A 13,887-nucleotide genomic window follows, 5' to 3' on the forward strand; every position below is an offset into this window, starting at 1 on the left:
TTTTGCATATTAATTTCCCTATCCTCAAATATGTAATCTACGTATGTAATGTATTCTACTCTGTTGAATGGTATTCTGTAACTCTAATTTATCTTTTACAACAATAAAGCACCACTGTTTTTGTTAAAAAAAAAACAAACATGTTATACATACCTGCTCTGTGCAGTTGGTTTTGCACAGGGCAGCCCGGGTCCTCCTCTTCTCAGAGCCTCTGGCTGGAGCTCCTGGCCCCTCCTTCCTGTTTAGTGCCCCCACAGCATGCAGCTTACTATGGGGGCACCCGGGCCAAGCTGCAGCTTTGTGTATCCATTCAGACACGGAGCCGCAGTTCGACGCCACCTTCTCTCTCGCATGATTGGCTAACTGAGTTTAATTGACAGCAGCAGGAGCCAATGGTGCCCCACTGCTGTGTCCCAGCCAGTCAGGAGGGAGGGTCCTCGTGGACATTGCTGGATAGAGATGGGGCTCTGGTAAGTATTAGGGGGGCTGAGGAGGGGCTGCTGCACAAAGAGGGCTTTTTAACTTAATGCATAGAATGCATTAAGATAAAAAAAAAAAAAAAATTGCCTTTACAATTACAGTCAGCAGGGGTCTGATCATTGGAAGAGAGCAGGCCAAGTTTCCAGCATAGCTAGAGAACTGAGCATAGTGTGTTTTCCTGCTTTTTGTGGTCAGTTTTTATTTTATTTTTGTTTTTTAAGGGATTTCACAGGAGGGAAACAATACAAAGAGAAAAGGATGCTTTTTCATACAAGGTACAACAGCCACATATCAGGAATATGTAATGTTGGTTTCACATATTCTTTAACACATTACTTGATGCAACATGCCTGATTAGGAGCCCATAAAAATCCTTATTTAGAGTTTTAATGCAACCTGCAAGCAAGGAATTTAGCAAATGCATTGAGAGCATTGATGAGCAAACTAAGACAATTTTAATTTACTGAACATTCTCTGAACTCAACAGGAATTCTTAAAACCCCCAAACAGCCCAGGAAACCCAACTGAAGCCTATTAGAGACAAATCTTGTCAATTTTTTCCCCTGGACATTTTCACTAACACCAACAGACTAGTATCAGTACCACCACTGAATGGCAGATCTCAACTGTATTCGTTTTATAAACAAGCTGGTGGGGATGATCTGTCATCTTTGTTGAAGGTAGGAGGCAGTGGCAGCAAGTGAATATTCTCATGTGCAGTGGCCTCAGGTCAACATAATCATACGTTGGATCATTTTGATAAATCTGGCTCTATATTGCTGGTTTTGTATTTACATCATAGGACATTGTTTATTTTTTCCATAATAAAGTTCCCCTTATTTATTCACATAGTAAAGGATATCTACGGTCCTATTTATTCTAGAGGGGTCGTAAAGATTCTGTTAATTCCTCCCCACAGGCTCCCTCATTCCTCTTGGAGAACAGGCTGTGAGGATGGATGTGGTAATTGATGTGGGGATGAAGCCCTTGTCTCCATTAATATTGCTACAAGGTGCCTTGCAAATGGGAGGTTTTAAATGTACCCTCCCAACGTTGATGATATGTGGCTTGGTATGGATCAGGAGAGGGTGCCACAGGCTCACTACCTCTTTCTTTCCTCACTAGCCAGGCTACAATTTGTTTTAGAGTTTTAGAGAGAGCCCACAAGGCCTCATCGCCTTAACTGTAGAGAGAGAGAGAGGACTTGCATAGCATGCTCTCAACATGCTCCAAAAGGTGAAATTAGCATTTAAAATGCAGTACATGGGATGTTTTCGAGCCATTTTAAGTGTACATAGACAATATCCTAAGCCTTATGCCCACCTTGAAGACTGGTGACTTATTGAAGGAACTTGAAGGAAAAGGAAGGGGTTTATCTTAAGGAATTTGAATTATACCATTTACAGACATATAAATCACAAGTTGTAGTTACACTGAACTGATATCAGCATCAGTGGTGGCTCATTGTTTTTGCTTTTTGGGAGGTGACAACAAACCAAACACCCCCCGGCCAGCGGCATGGACTCATCCAACACCCCCCAGCCAGCGGCACGGACTCATCCAACACCCCGCCAGCCAGCAGCATGGACTCATCCAGCACCACACTCCCCCGAGCCAGCAGCATGGACTTTTCCAGCACTCCTTTAGTGGCCAGCGGGGCTTAATGGCACCCCCCCACTCGCTGTCTGCCCGCCACTTACACCATCTTAGTGGTGGGTCAGGCGGCGGGTGAAGGGCAGCAAGCTGTGTCACAGGCAGAGGCTCCTGTTTCCTTTCATAGAGACGCCATGCCTCTCTTCTTTCCTCCTTCCTAGATGTCCAATAGGATTCCCTGTACTTTCAGCCAATCGGGTGACAGCTTTTAGACCCGATTTAGACCCGATTCTTCCTGATTGGCCAGGAGGAGGATCAGTGTTGCAACAGTGAATATTAATTTGCTGTTCCAACACACCTGGGTGGGCTTCGGATGCAATATTCTGCGCCCCGAGCCCACCAAATTTTGAAGCCTATTAGAGCCTTCCCGTCATAGGAGTTCATGCGCCCGGCATCCTCAAAGGGGCCAGGCGCATGGTTAGGAAGGACGGTGGCATGGATGGGTGGGCGCCCATGCGCCCACAATGGACGGGCCGCCCCTGGTCAGCATAACAACGTTAATACAGCGATGCCCAACCACTGATGTGGCTAACGACCTCCTGCTCTGGGATGGCGGATCAGCAAGCTCAGATCATTAGTTCTCAACCCTCCATTTCAGAGCATCAGTGTTGAAAATGGAGCCAGCGGTAAGAGGAAACATGCGGCTGCAATAAAAAGGGTGGATTGGGGGGATGAATGGAGCCAGGATGGGATTGGGGTGGTGGATGGAGCTGGGATGGAATCAGGGTGGTAGATGGAGTCAGGATGGGATCAGTGTGGTGGCTGGAGCCAAGATGGGATCGGGGTGGAGGATGGAGCCGGGATAGGATCAGGGTGGATGATGGAGCCGGGATTGGATTGGGGTAGGTGGATGGAGCCAGAATGGGATCAGGAGGGTGGATGGAGCCGGGATGGGATCTTTGATTTGGGGGGGTTAGAGCATATGTGCTAGGAGGTGCTTTGGGAGGGAAGAGGAATTGTGCTGGGGGGTTAAACTTCAAATCTTCCCCCCTCCGTCTACTTCTAAGTCATTTCTAACCCAAAACAAAGCATCCCCTAGTACATATCCTCAATTCCCCACCTCCCAAAAATTACTCTGTCAATGCCCCCCACCCCCCATCACCATGTCTCCCTCCTCTGGAATCCGCCTAGAGGAAAAGAGATTTCATCTCCAAATACAGAAAGGTTTCTTCAGTGAGAGCTGTGAAAATGTGGAATAGACTCCCTCCAGAGGTGGCTCTGGCCAGCTCAGTAGATTTTTTTCAGAATGGCCTGGATTCTTTCCTAAAGGAGAAAAGAGAAAAATCCCCTTGTGGTGGACTTTTAAGGCATGATATATTAGAAAAGATTTTGATGTTTGTAAAGTTTCAAAAATATTTATTCAGAAAAGTATATAGAAAACATATAAAAACAGGGAATGCTTGGCATGTCTAAAACATTATCACCGTCATTAAATATAAGGTACAATCTATACTTCTTTCACCCAATGCTTTTCAGAGTACAGATTGTCTCCTTCTTCAGGGGTATATATGTTAGCAAGAAGAATTTGTGTTATACAATATGACGGTATAATTAACATTCTAATATATTGCTTTTTTTTCAAAAAACACAGTTTCCTCTAGATTCTCAACCATGAAATCCTTAGTGGCGTATTTGTGAACATGTGTTCATGTCAAACCCAAAGGGGGCATGCGGCATACCATTGGCCCAACCCCCCCAAAACAAAACAACAGAGGGGCAGGAAGAGCCAAAAGACCAACTGGGGCCAGGGAGAAGAAAAGCCCTGTTGATGGTACGTAGTAACACCAAGATATATGTGGAGATGTGTTATGAAGAAATATTGACCACAGCTTAGGTTGATTTCTTTTGTGACCACTCGCCCTGACACCAGCAGACAAATAGGTGGATGATTCTTTCCTAAATGTAAACAATATAACTGGGTACTGACATTTATAGGTAAAGTTGATCCAGGGAAAATCCAATTGCCTCTTGGGGGTCAGAAAGGAATTTTTTCCCCTGCTTTAGCAAATTGGATCATGATTTGCTGAGGTTTTTCGTCTTCCTCTGGGTATAGGATTGGGTATATGGGATTACATAGTTACATAGTAGGTGAGGTTGAAAAAAGACACACGTCCATCAAGTCCAACCTATGTGTGTGATTATGTGTCAGTATTACCTTACATATCCCTGTATGTTACGGTCATTCAGGTAATTATCTAATAGTTTCTTGAAGCTATCAATGCTCCCCGCTGAGACCACTGCCTGTGGAAGGGAATTCCACATCCTTACCGCTCTTACAGTAAAGAACCCTCTACGTAGTTTAAGGTTAAACCTCTTTTCTTCTAATTGTAATGAGTGGCCCCGAGTCTTATTAAACCCTCTTCTGCGAAAAAGTTTTATCCCTATTGTGGGGTCACCAGTACAATATTTGTAAATTGAAATCATATCCCCTCTCAAGCGTCTCTTCTCCAGAGAGAATAAGTTCAACGCTCGCAACCTTTCCTCATAACTAAGATCCTCCAGACCCTTTATTAGCTTTGTTGCCCTTCTTTGTAGTCGCTCCATTTCCAGCACATCCTTCCTGAGGACTGGTGCCCAGAACTGGACAGCATACTCCAGGTGCGGCCGGACCAGAGTCTTGTAGAGCGGGAGAATTATCGTTTTATCTCTGGAGTTGATCCCCCTTTTAATACATGCCAATATTCTGTTTGCCTTATTAGCAGCAGCTTGGCATTGCATGCCATTGCTGAGCCTATCATCTACTAGGACCCCCAGGTCCTTTTCCATCCTAGATTCCCCCAGAGGTTCTCCCCCCCATTGTATAGATTGCATTCATATTTTTGCCACCCAAATGCATTATTTTACATTTTTTCTACATTGAACCTCATTTGCCATGTAGTCGCCCACCCCATTAATTTGTTCAGGTCTTTTTGCAAGGTTTCCACATCCTGCGGAGAAGTTATTGCCCTACTTAGCTTAGTATCGTCTGCAAATACAGAGATTGAACTGTTTATTCCATCCTCCAGATCATTTATAAACAAATTAAATAGGATTGGTCCCAGCACAGAACCCTGGGGAACCCCACTACCCACCCCTGACCATTCTGAGTACTCCCCATTTATCACCACCCTCTGAACACGCCCTTGTAGCCAGTTTTCAATCCAGGTACTCACCCTATGGTCCATGCCAACGGACCCTATTTTGTACAGTAAACGTTTATGGGGAACTGTGTCAAATGCTTTTGCAAAATCCAGATACACCACGTCTACGGGCCTTCCTTTGTCTAGATGGCAACTCACCTCCTCATAGAAGGTTAATAGATTGGTTTGGCAAGAACGATTCTTCATGAATCCATGCTGATTACTGCTAATGATATCGTTCTTATTACTAAAATCTTGTATATAGTCCCTTATCATCCCCTCCAAGATTTTACATACTATTGATGTTAGGCTAACTGGTCTGTAATTCCCAGGGATGTTTTTTGGGCCCTTTTTAAATATTGGTGCTACATTGGCTTTTCTCCAATCAGCTGGTACCATTCCAGTCAATAGACTGTCTGTAAAAATTAGGAACAACGGTCTGGCAATCACCTGACTGAGTTCCCTAAGTACCCTTGGATGCAAGCCTTCTGATCCCGGTGATTTATTAATGTTAAGTTTCTCAAGTCTAATTTTAATTCCGTCCTCTGTTAACCATGGAGGTGCTTCCTGTGTTGTGTCATGAGGATAAACACTGCAGTTTTGGTTACTGAAGCCCCCCGATTCACTCGTGAAGACTGAGGAGAAGAATAAATTCAATACCTTTGCCATCTCCCCATCCTTTGTAACCAGATGTCCTTCCTCGTTCCTTATGGGGCCAATATGGTCTGTCCTCCCTTTTTTACTGTTTACATACTTAAAGAATTTCTTGGGATTTTTTTTGCTCTCCTCCGCTATGTGTCTTTCATGTTCTATCTTAGCCGTCCTAATTGCACCCTTACATTTCTTATTGCATTCTTTATAAAGTCTGAATGCTGAGGATGATCCCTCAACCTTGTATTTTTTGAAGGCCTTCTCCTTTGCTTTTATATGCATTTTTACATTGGAGTTAAGCCATCCAAAATTTTTGTTCGCTCTTTTAAATTTATTACCCAATGGGATACATTGGCTAATGCCCTTATTTAATATGCTCTTAAAGCAAACCCATCTCTCCTCCGTATTCTTTGTTCCTAATATTTTATCCCAATTTATGCCTTTTAGCAAAGTTTGTAGTTTAGGGAAGTTGGCTCTTTTGAAATTCAGTGTCTTTGTATTCCCTTTATGTTTCCTATTTGTGTTATTTACGCTGAAACTAATTGACCTGTGATCGCTGTTACCTAAATTGCCCCGTATTTCCACATCTGTGATCAGGTCTGTATTGTTGGTAATCAGTAGATCCAGTAATGTTTTATTTCTAGTTGGTGCGTCTACCATCTGACCCATAAAATTGTCCTGCAAGACATTAAGGAACTGGCGAGCCTTAAATGAATGCGCGGTTCCCTCCGCCAAGTCTATGTCTGGATAATTAAAATCCCCCATTATGATAACACTTCCCATCCTTGCTGCTAATCCAATTTGTGATAGGAGATCCGTCTCCACTTCCTCCTTCAGGTTAGGGGGCCTATAGCATACTCCCAGTATTATTTTCCCCTTAGCTTCATCCCTTTGGAGCTCTACCCATAAGGATTCCACCTCCTCTCTAGCTCCCTCAGTGATGTCATCTCTCACATTCGCTTGTACATTATTCTTGATATATAGGCATACCCCTCCCCCTTTTTTACCCTCTCTATCCTTGCGGTATAGGGTATACCCTTGAATGTTTGCCAGCCAATCATGAGAGCTGTTGAACCAGGTCTCTGAAATTCCCACAAAATCCAAATCCTCCTTGTACAACAGTATCTCTAGTTCACCCATCTTGTCTGCCATGCTATTGGCATTGGTGAACATGCCACATAGTTTAGACCGGTCGCATATTGTCCTCGTATTGGATGTTTCAAAATTGCAACTAGGACTTGCTACTATACTCACCTTGTGTTTTTGTGCTTTGGTTAACCTACCACTAATGCCCCCAACACTACCCTCTGGAATATCATCCGCGCTGGCTATCACTGTCTCTGGACCCTCCCCCCCATCGCCTAGTTTAAAAACCCCTCTAACTTTTTGGCCATCTTCATTCCCAGCAGATCTGCACCCTCCTCATTTAGGTGCAGTCCGTCCCTTCTATAGTACCGGTTACCGACTGAGAAGTCGGCCCAGTCCTCCAGGAACCCAAACCCCTCCTTACTACACCAGCTCTTCAGCCACTTGTTTACTTCCCTAATCTCCCTCTGCCTTTCTGGTGTGGCTCGATGTACCGGTAGTATTCCTGAGAATACTACCTTGGAGGTCCTTTTCCTCAATTTAGCACCTAAGTCCCTAAAATCGTTCTTTAGGACACTCCATCTGCCTCTGACTTTGTCATTGGTGCCAACGTGCACCATGACAGCCGGGTCTTCCCCAGCCCCTCCCAGTAATCTGTCCACAAGATCCGTGATGTGCCGAACCTGAGCGCCCGGTAGACAACATACTGTTCGGCGCTTCAGGTCTTGGTTACAGATTGTTTGATATTATTTTGTTATTTAGTTATTTATGGTTGAACTAGATGGACTTGTGTCTTTTTTCAACCTGACTAACTATGTAACCGTGTTATTACATACCTCGGCCCCGGGCAGGTGCTGTAGTGCGGTGTCCCTCTTCCTCCTCCTCGGCTCTTCCTCCCGGCCTGTGTACTTGAAACGTCAGAGCCAGTGAGTGCAGCCAGCGGGGAGAGAGATTAGTTGCGGTGTGTGGGACGATCGCACCTCTGCCTCACTCTGCCCGCACATTGCATGCAGCTGAAGAGATATCGGAAGGGAAGTAGGGAGCCACAGCACCACTGCCAGTCGGAGCCCGGTGTCACCCTCTCGCAGGAGTCACCCGGGTGAGTGCCGCACCCCCCTAGCAACGCCACCATTAACAAGCAAGTTTGAGTCTCCATTGCATGCTATGATGTTTTAAAACTTTTGTGTTATTTTTATTTGTTGTTCAGAAACATTTCATGCATGATCCCATATTCCAAATCCATAGCAGACTGCTATCTCTAATATCTGAGTCAAAATTCACAGAAAACACACACTGACACAACTCAGTTGTGGTCCTGTAGATGTTACATTAAACTAAAGGAATTTGTGCAGGAGTTTGTGCACGGTATACCTCATAATCTATAAGAGACTATTATTCTTGAAAAGTGCCTGATATGTATTCTGATGGGTCCATGATGCAAACAATAGAAATAAAATCCCCCCACCCCCACCCCCATATCAATACCAGGTCTTTACCTCCATAACAGACCCTTACCATGGATAAAGAGGATAAACAAGCAAGCACCCCCCCCCCAAAAAAAATGGCATAAGTTCCCTCCATGTTGAGGGCATATGGAGCTTTCTCCCCCCCCCCAGGCTGCATGGTCTGATAAGGGTCAGGTATAGATTTTGGTGGGCCCTCATGCTTTTTTATTTTTGTAGGGTCCCTCTTAAACTCAATAACAGACCCTTTTGGGTTGATTGTCTTAAACTGCAGAGTGCAAAATCTGGTGCAGCTCTGTAAATAAACCAATCAGCTTCCAGGCTTTCTTTTTGTCAAAGTTTAATTGAACGAGCTGAAGTTAGAAGCTGATTGGCTACCATGCACAGCTAAACCAGTTTTTTTCACTCTCCAGTTTTAGTAAAACAACCCCAAAGGGTCTGGTTTAAAATTAGGGGGGTTGCATGCCATTTTTGTTTTCTTTTTTGCGTGGAGTCTGCACTAAAATCCATACCAGACCCAAATGTTTATTCAGTTTTCAATTCACATGCCATTCACTATATGTTGCTTATTTTTTGCTGCTCCCAGCCTGGTTAGACTGCTGTAGCTACTGTATATCTCTCCATATTAGGGACTTTTTCTGATTATCTCTATAGTTCTTTTGGAGCTCATGCTGTTCTGCTGGACAAGATCTTATTTCAAAGCTGCAAGACCTCGCATGATTTCATAGTTAGACATTGCTTTCCTGGCAAAGTATACACTCAGGTGAAAAAATGCAGGATTAATAAGCAATATTAAAATGTATGCATTAAAAAAAATAGAAACACTTTTTTCCATTTATTTTTTTTAATCTAGACCAGCCTTTCTCAAACTTTCAACTCTGGGAAACCCTTGAAATAATTTTCAAGCCTCAAGAAACATCTGGTTTCTAAAAAGATCAATAGTGTCAGTAGTAACTTATTTGAAAAGCAGAAATCGCTCATTGCCAAAGAACCCCTAGCAACCTCTGGCGGTACCCTATGGTTCCATGGTATCCTGGATGAGAAAGGCTATATGAAATATAAAAAAAGGAAATATGTACAAAATACCACACTTTCCTTTAATTTATCTGAATTATACTCTTCTGATGAGTACAAATCCTTCCTGCTTGAAAAGCTATGGGGAAATTGAAAAAATAAACAAGTCCATGTTGCAGAATATTTTGGAGGTGGTTGCAAGCTCATGTCTTAGTAAAGAAATATCTTCTAGAGACAAAGTCATACAGATTTGAGCAAGATTATATACACATACCTGATTAAAAAGATTTGGGGGCACAATTTTTCATTTCATTTGGGTCCACTCTGGTCAGAAGTCATACAGTCTATTTCCAACATTTTTTCTTTGCTGACCATTGGTAATGCAAATGTGAGCAGAATGGACGTGGTTGATAACTTTGTTCAGACAAAATATTTGAGCATTTTTTGCACAATAACTGCTTATTAATTTTTCCACAGTAATCACTATAAAACTGTTTGTGGAAAAGGCATCTTGCTGTTTTTCTTATGCTTGTATGTTCGTGTTCTTTTTTATTTTTTTGACTTTGCAAAAAGTAAAAGAAATAATAAAAAGTACTAATAAAAAAGTACTCTATCTTGAACAGATTAAACAAGTATGCTGAGGAACCTCATGGCTCCTCTTATAAATATACTGTAAATTCACATTAAGTTCAGATTCTTTTTATACATTCAGATCCTGTCCCCCAGTGGAAAATCGTTACCTTAACACTTTATTGTTGTAATATGGGATTTAAAAACAAAATGTATTCAGGTGTAATAAACACTTCTTAAATTTAAAATAGGCACTCAATTACGTTGTATTTTTATAAAACATTTGTAAGTTTAAAAAATGTATCTACTTTTTTATTTTGGATAGTGTATGCATTTTTCTTTTTGGATGCTAATGTAGCAGAGTGCCTATTTATGCACTATGCTCAGATGCAGGTATATTGCCCCTTTAAAGAAGACCTCTAGCATAAATAAGTACATTTACCTATCTCCTTGCTGCCTCTCCTTTTCCATTCTTCATATTTATGGTGCCTGTCTGCTGCCTTGCCCTCACTCTTGCACTGTTATTTTGAAATCCCTTATGGGGTAAGCTAACAATATAAAATCTGTATAAAGTGATCTTGTGCATTTAATAAATATCATTGTAAAAACACTGTGATAAGATAACCCAGCAAATAAACATATAAAAATATCGCTGAAAAAATAAAATAATATCTCCTAGTGGAGTCAAGTATTATAAATAAAAATGTGCAAAAATGCAATGAAGTGTCCAAAATATTCCTGAATCATGTGAGATAAAAAATATATATATATATATTATATCACGAAAACGTGAATATATCACAAAAATGTATATTAAGGCTAAGTGGTCCTCTAAAAATTGTGAATACAGTGTTAAACTTCTGCCGTCGTCACAAACTGATGGATCTGATATATGTGATGTTGGATAGATACACACACATATAAATGTCCATAATTGTTCCCATATATTCCACAAAATTCCTCTTTGTATTAAAGTCTCCCAGAACTCTCACCTTAGTTATAGAAAAAAGTTGCATCCATAACAAATAACGGATCTCCACTATCGTCTATGGGCACTTCTTTCAGATGTACACACTGCAGATAGGCTCATAGAATTCCTCCATTGGGCAAGGTGATACACTCAATTGTCCCAATTTAATCCAGTACACAGTGCCTCAGTATAAGAAAGAGGGAATCAAAACAAAAAAGCCTCCAATAGTGTAGTGTGTTAAGGGACAAACATGATATTTATTAAGTACCCAGGTGGACTCTTACATTAAAAACGTATAAAAACAGACAGGGAACAAAATCGGCGTTCAGCGCCTTCTTACGTCACTTCCAGTGTGCATCTATTCCGGCCAATCCCTGCGTGTTATGTCGCGTCTCGTGACTTCATCTCCCCAGATGAATTCATAAACATGAAGAGATAAACATGCAAAAGGCCCATACATAATAAAAAGTGTCCATATAGCACATTTTCCATGATGCTCATGCACTCTGCAGTGTAGTTTGGCATCATTGGAAATGTAGTTCCAAAACATCTAGGGTGCCAAGGTTCGCCATCACTCATATAGCATATCCAAAAAATATATGCTAACATATGCAAATCAATATGGTAATACAGTCCAACTTGAAGTGATGAAAAAAATTGTGTGAAACAATAGTGAAACAAAATCTCGTTGATCCAACAAAATCCTTCACCAAAGTGATGTGTGCCAATTCCACTCCTTAAGAATAAAGCTCACCAGATGCTGTTGCCATTCACTCTCGTGTCTGGCAAATATTGCCTTATTACAGTAAATGTTATTGAAGAGCCGCTTAAACACACCAATCTCCATCCAGATCAGCAAAGACACTCTCCATATGTGGGGATAGAATTTCAGACAGAGCCTCCAATAGTGTAAAAACACCTTAAGGTAATCAGTTTATTAAAAGTAATGCACTTACATCTTCAAAGATTCAAATTGCCTTGTTAAAATTCCAAACATACCAGGTGACTCAGTGTTGCGATCTCCTCATAGCTTCCTTCACACACTTGGGGGTTTAATTTACTAAAAGCAAATAGACTGTGCACTTTGCAAAATGCAGTTGCACTCTGCAAGAGCAGTTGCTCCAGAGCTTAGTAAATAAACAGAAGCTCTGCTGAGTTCTATCATCCAATCATGTGCAAGCAAAAATACTGTTTTTTTAATTTCACTTGCATGTGATTGGGTTCTCTTTGCAACATGAAGCCTTACCTCATTTACTAAGCTCTGGAGCAACTGCACTTTCAGAGGGCAACTGCACTTTTCAAAGTGCACAGTCTTTTTGCCTTTAGTAAATCAACCCCTTGGAGTAACCGTCTCAGCGTTGCCGTGTAGCCATACACTGACACGTTTCGCCACTTCCGACTTTGTCACAGGGGGTCATCACTTCAAGTTGGACTGTATTACCATATTGATTAACATATGTTAGCATATATTTTTTGGATATGTTATATGGACACTTTTTATTATGTATGGGCCTTTTATGTCGATTTTATCACAATGTTAATATTTAGGTGATTTATAGATTAATTAGTGCACTACTGTGGAATTATTTGTCTCTTTTTCACATTGACAGTTGTTTCCCCTCGTTTGCAATGATATGGCCATATTTGGGCAATGACAGTTGCCGGGTGTTCTCATATGCCAGATTCACCAAGAGGGGCAGATAAGGCCTTTGAAGTCCTGCCATCAAAACCATCTCTTTCCTCTCAGTGAAACAGTGCAAGTGCCCAACCAGACCAAATTACCTTTATGTGGTTCACCTTCTACTAGACAGGCTCCCATGACTTTATAGCAGAAACCTCAGCTTGAGGTGGAGGAGGCTCTTGGGATGGTATGGCCAAATCTGATATCACTGATGTCACCCTGTTCTAATGTATACTTAGAACTGTTCTGGGATACTCATGGCTGATGCATCAAAGTTTGTACCACAGATTTCCTAAAAAGAGGAACTGAAAGAGAAGCCTGTCCAGTTTGCAAGAGAGGTGGAAGTACCTTCTCCACAATCCCCCAAGCTTGTAAGGAAGTCCCCTACCCAAGAAATGCTTAAACATAGACAGTAGAGAGTGAAGGAGCAGATTCATCCTCCCAAGAGACTAATGTGAATCAGAAGTGAACAGCTATGAAGAGGTCAACACCATTGTATGCAGACGTCTGATGCATGAGTTTGCCCATCACCATACCTGTGGATTATACCCCTAGCCCATCTCCTGACACACCATGTTCCTTTGCCCACACCATTTGTTAGTAATTGTTATTTAGTTGTATGTGATTAATGTTAATAAAGTTCAGTTAGGGAAGGGGTTGTGTAGCCCTGGCTGACAGTCATTTTAAGGCAGAGTTGCACTGCCATGCTTTGTTTTGAGGAGGTAAGAAAAAAATTAAACAAAGGTGTGGCTGTGGATATAGTGTATTTGGATTTTGCAAAGTGTTTGACACAGTTGCCCACACACCATCAGTTTGTAAATAGTTAGAAAAGTGGCTAAAACACAGTTTTCAGAGAGTAGTAGTTAATGACTCATACTCTGAATAGTCTAATGTTATTAGTGGTGAACCCAAGGTTCAGTGTTGGGACCCTTACTTTTTACCTCTTCACTAGGGATGGGCTTTATGTTCAGGTCGAACATGAGTTAGACTCGAACATTGGCTGTTCACCCGTTTACGTAAACAGGGTGACCCCGCCCCCCTCTGACAACATGGGGAAAGCCATAGGGAAGTGGCCCCGCCTGCCATTATATAAGAACTGTCACCTCAACAGAAGTGTCACACAGCGGAAGACTCCCACTGAGGCGGATCGTGTGGAAGACGAAGCGGAGAAGAAGCCGGAGAAGAACAGAGGAAGAAGCG

The sequence above is a fragment of the Aquarana catesbeiana genome, linkage group LG13, assembly GCF_042186555.1.
Source record: "Aquarana catesbeiana isolate 2022-GZ linkage group LG13, ASM4218655v1, whole genome shotgun sequence".
In the NCBI taxonomy this organism is placed as follows: domain Eukaryota; kingdom Metazoa; phylum Chordata; class Amphibia; order Anura; family Ranidae; genus Aquarana; species Aquarana catesbeiana.